General features: G+C 39.9%; 1 long non-coding RNA gene across 1 annotated transcript; it reads left to right on the top strand.

The window, feature by feature from the left end:
• The first annotated feature begins 328 nt into the window (after nucleotides 1–328).
• LOC134197922 (uncharacterized) lies at nucleotides 329–4,771 on the top strand. Its single transcript, XR_009972716.1, has 3 exons — nucleotides 329–491; nucleotides 552–868; nucleotides 4,353–4,771. It is a non-coding gene; the product is annotated as an uncharacterized LOC134197922 (long non-coding RNA).
• Nucleotides 4,772–5,598: the final 827 nt, after the last annotated feature.

The following is a 5,598-nucleotide window of genomic DNA, read 5'->3' as shown; positions in this document are numbered from 1 at the left end:
GCTTGTAAGAACACGAGCAGCTCTTGAAAGTTCACCACATCGAACCAGACTTAGGGCAGCTCCCTTGACGTGATCTCTGGAATTACCTCTAGCATTCTCTTTCTTTGTGTCTTCCCTACCACCAGACAGTAAGTCCTCCCATTGGAAGTTACGAAACTGCTTATACATGAATTGCATGACAGGTAATTTTGCTTTTCCGCCCCTTGTAAGCGGTCGTAATACCATACGCGGTATGAGCAGCAGCAATTTCCAGCCTGTTTCATCTGTTGGGTTATTTCTGATCTTTCTGAAGGCTACTGAACAGCAATCCAGGAAGTTATCTTTCATAGCAGGTTTGATCTTCTGCACCTTTCTCGCTGGAATCATTTTGAGGATCTCTTCGGATGATAAAGACCGGATGTACTCCCACGCTTCAGTTTCACGTGAAGGAGAAGCAGAAGACTTAGAAGTTTCTGGTAACACACCACAGGTTAGAGGCGTCTCAAAAGTAGGTAAGGTGTAAGCATTCTTTGAAGATGGTGACGAGTTTGAAGGACATTGGCTGGAAACAGATTCAAAACCAACGGTCGAGCAGGAGAGTTTCTTGCATTGTGACAAATGTTGCCCAAGTTTTGCAAACCACTTTGAGCAATGGTGACATTTCAAAAGGTTCAAACGAGAGACAAAAAATCCGGGATGTCGTTAGCATCGTGAGATTGTCTGATATGACAAAGAACTCTCTGAATCTGGTCTTTGAAGGCACAGGAAACAACTGGACGACTTTCAAAGTCAGACTTATGATCAGACATAACCAAACATCGGTTAAAAGAAATACGGATGAAACCAAAGACCACGTTCAAAAACCAGGCATGTTCAAGCCACATCCGGGGTCTGTCTATCTGTCTGTATGTGTGTCTCTTTGTCTCTCTGTCTTTCGATCTGTCTGTCTGTTCGTCTGTTTACTAATTTTCACATCTTATAAGTACCTTTGCTCCGTTGCAAACGCTTTCATCACTAATATATATTTTCAGGCAGTTGTCTTCTTTCAGTTTTGTGTTTTCTGTAAATTAAAATTCAATGTTGCATAAAATTTCAAAAAAACCTGACGCATCTGACTGACTATTTACGATAAGATCAACCAAACAATCATAGCTGTTAGTTGTCTGCTTCATAGTTTGCGATGCTCTGCCAACTGTGTAATCCCCCTTTTTTAATAATTTCACACCAGCCACTTCTAACTGACGTCGCATCGTGTAGAGTCCATTTTCTTGGTCAACGAGATGCCAAGATGCACCAAATGGGTTATGTAGTGAAAGATGTGGCCTGGGTGAACCTCGAACTGTAATATTGATACGAAACGAAGTTCCTTTGTCGATTTGAAGACGAGATGGCTCTACCTTACATTGAGGGAGAGCTGTTGACAGGAACAATGCTTCAGGCACTAGAATCGAAACAGGGAAATGGTTAATATTAATTACCATATACTGAAAGGCTGATGTTTTTTGACACTCGTAGTCCGCTGTCTTTCAAGAGTATAGTGCATGAATACACACCACTGACATCTAGTGTTGCACTTTGAATTGTGCAGTTGAGAGACTGACACGACATGTCCCAGGTTTGACCGTATTTGTACCAACGATAAGCGTCGATGTAGTCTTGACGAATGTAGAGGTCGTTGGAACATGTCAGGTTGACGTCTTGTTGTTCGATTACTTCTTGATATGCCGAGTCGACGATTGACTTGAATGCTAGTATGAAAGGGCCATTGAGTTGATAAATTCAATAAAATATGTTAAATTATTTATTGATTTTAATTATTAATATAGTTATTAATTATTTATTGATGTATAGCATTATTAGTGTATATGCTGCAAACAGTAGGGGGCTTTAGCTAAGTGGCTCATGTTGCTATGTATACAGCAACTTGACTGTCTTGATGTTGTTAACATTGAAGGAGGCAACCATCTGACAATATGGTGCAATATGTACCTACATGTGTAGTTGAGATGTCTTACATTGTATGTATGCTGTGGCGAAATTGTCAGTATTCGAAGTGTCTCGGCATTCGTATTCGCCAACATGTTTGGCAGCTGCTTTGGCAATATAGATACGGTCAGAACATACGTACTCATCATATTTCATCGGTCCACTGCACTCCTTTCTAGATTTCATTGCCATTTGTTGGCCGTTATGAAACCACTGCGGGCTGTATGCTCCATCGCATCTGAGAGTGATGCTTGTTGGATTTGAGAGATCGATGAAGATGCTTGCTGGTCGAATGTGGACTTCTCCTTTTATACCTTCAATGAAATTGATTAACAATTTTTGTGTGGAAAAAAGCAGCATGTAGGGTTATGTGTCATTACCTGCAGCAAGGGTTGAGACGTAGAGGCTCCATAGAAGAACGTGCTGTTGAGCAGATCTTGACCACATGGTAACTATCGATCACTTGAAATGAGTGAGAGTGTCACAGCTTGTAGCGTTCATTTATTGAAAGATATGTTGCCACTTCTAGGAAATGTGGGTCTTATTTTAGCTGGAGACTTGCTATCTTGTGATTTTAAGACTCAGAGTTTCTCCATATTTTTTATTATTTGCAACAGCAGAATGTGGTCATCCAGGCCATCTATTTAAATTTTTGTCAGACTTGTGTGTAGAAAGTATGTTGATTTTTTAGTGATTTCAGTTTTTAGCGAATAGGCTCAGCAAGTCATTACATGGTATCTGTAGACAATAGTTTTGGTATGATGTGGTGTCACTGTCTTTTAATTTCCTGTGACTTTAGTTTTGGTAATGAACGTTTTGTAATACATTCGTGATTAGAGAGAGAAATTAAGAGAGAAATTAAGAGAGAGGGGAGTATGTGTGGAGAGAGAGGGAGGGAGTTACTTGTAGAGATCGAGCACATTGCAATAGACTTTGAAACTAGATGCTGTTGATCGGAGCTGTTCTGAGTTGTGCATGTTTTCAAGTTGAAAGTATTGCATGCAGTGTGTGTAATTGATACATATGTATTATGTAATGGTCTTTGTATGGATTTGTTATATTAGCTAGGTTGACTGATAGTATGTATTGTAACTTACAAACAAAGGAATATGTCTTTAGATTTGCATGGGGACATGTACAGCTTGAGCATTCAAGTCTTGGGTGGTGCATTTGAGTCATTGTGTTGTGTAAGGAGGTTGAGAGATCTGTATAGTCCATTATCAGGCACTTACAATGGGCATCAGTGCTAGGGAATTTGTGATGCCTACTTTAATTAATTAACTCATCTGAGTCATTATCTAAACAACATTCTTTGTGCTTGTTTGCTTGTTGTATTAATAATTACTAGCAAATTGGGTTAATTAATTAAAGTAATATGTATTAGTTATTACATGGGTAGCTGGTGTGTATGGCATTTATTGACCCGAGGCCTCACGGGATTATCTACAAGTATATTTTAGAGTAAACATCAGGCTTGAATACAATGGACTAAATGCCATTTAGCTTCATGCAATCCACGCCCATACAATAAATTACATATTACATGGGTATGTGGTGTTTATGGCATTATTGACACCTCGGCCTCATGGTTTATCATCTCGATAATTGCACCTAGCTTCGGCCTGGTCAATTATCCCAGAGTATATTCTGTTGCTATGACAGTGGGTGGATTATCGGTTATATTCTACCTTCTCGTGACCTGTACAAGCGCTGTAACTGGCTCATATTGCGTGCTCGACCACGCCTATATAATAATGTTGATTATTACCCCACCCACAATGGTTGGCCAGAGTCAAAGGTCAAGTATGAGATGGGGTCTTACTAAAATATTGACACCTAAAGTTGTTAATTGGCGAAAGTGATTAATTTACTAACTTACACGTACACCAGCTGCTACACACTAATATTATGTTACCACCGTCACTACCTAAAATATAGAAACTTAATCTTCTACACATAACTGAGTCATCAAACCTTCAACACGTGGTCAACAGGCATGCGCAAGTTGAAGAATGTCAGCATTTCTACAGACACAAATCTAGCAAACAGTCACGTGGAAGCACCAATTAGCACTATTTAAAGGACTAAGAGGCGTGGAAATCTTAGAACCTTGGACAAAGTTGGGGTGGGGGCTTACTTGAGCACTGGGGTAAAAATGAAGTGAGTGTAGCCACTGCATGCATTAAATTAATTCAGTTAATTGGTTTGTTGGGTTAGAAGCAAGGCTGGTTATACATTAGTGGTGGCCATTGCAACTGTTTTAACAACTTCGTGTTTAAATTAAGATTATTATGTTGAATTAGTTAATTGATGATTGCAGAGTAGAGTGATTCTAGTGATTTATATTGAATAATGGCATCATATTTGGACTATTGATGTTTTCATAGGTACATCATTTTTCTTGTTGACCTGAGAGAGTCATGCTGTGTGACAGTTTTGTGGCAGAAAACGTGAGACAATAGCACACAGTGCATATAGGTAACCTATATGGTATTTGTCAGCAGACTATGATGCTAGAATAATGTGCTGTTACTAACTGCATGCATACAAATGGTCACAATACAAAGCGGGTATACATTTAAAGTGCACTGTCATAGTGTGTAACAGATGGAGTGCATGTGTCCAGACTGGTTTTGCCTCGGCTGCTTTCTTGGATGGCAGTGTGTCCTGTTTCTTGCACGGGTGGGTTGGCTACTTGTATTGGCTCTCTTGTTTCTTGCTCTGTCTCTTGTATTGGTTGCTGTGGTGATTTTTGCCTTGGTTGACAACAATCTTGACTCTGTCTACACTTCCGTACAATTACTGTCACCACGACAACTGATACGGATACTACTGTTATTAGTGCTGGTACTCCCAATATTATAATGAGTGAGTCGGTGTCATTACTTTTACTTTTTGGGGGAACACGATTGGGATGAGAGTTGAGTTGAGGGGAAGTACGACTCCGGGGTTTTGCTCTTGGAGTTGGACTTTGACCATTTTTGGGAGGAATCTGACTCTTTGGACGTTGAGGATTGTTGGCTTTGACTCTGTTTGAGCTTGTGCGACTAAGAGGGCATGTTGGTGTGGTTGTTGTGCTTACTTGACATCCATATTTATAGGTATCATATGGGGACTGACGTGAGATTAGGAATTCTTGTTTAGCTGTGCCGTCAATGTAAGCGGTTGGGTATCCATATGTTCCATCAACTTCAGTTTCATTTCTCAAGAGAGTGATCATGTAATTGTTAAGCGGAGCAGATGAGTTGGTTTCACGAATTATGCAACTAAATTTCAGCTCACTGTTGTCTTCTGATAATAGCCCAATAGTGCTGGTAGGAATGTCTGCACAAATGCAGAAATTGCTTAATTTTTGTTATTGACATAAGACATGCATTTACTATGTACTGATATATATAATTTTTATTTATTATAAGTCCCAGGAGCAGGGCCAGATCCAGAGGGGGTTTAGGGGGTTGAAACCCCCTTTTCCAATAGGCGTGGTTCAATAATTTTATATAATTTCATTAGAAAAGAGATAATTAGTAATGCTATAAATAACTGCTAACGGTGAACCCCCTTTTTCAAAAATTCCTGGATCCGGCGCTGCAGGAGGGACTAGCCACACCTTCAGGTGCAGTTCCCTTACAGGGC

This window comes from Corticium candelabrum, unplaced genomic scaffold (assembly GCF_963422355.1).
Source record: "Corticium candelabrum unplaced genomic scaffold, ooCorCand1.1 SCAFFOLD_114, whole genome shotgun sequence".
NCBI classification, from domain to species: Eukaryota; Metazoa; Porifera; class Homoscleromorpha; order Homosclerophorida; family Plakinidae; genus Corticium; species Corticium candelabrum.
Note: the sequence above shows the minus strand (reverse complement) of the source record. Positions and strands in the feature narration are given on the sequence as shown.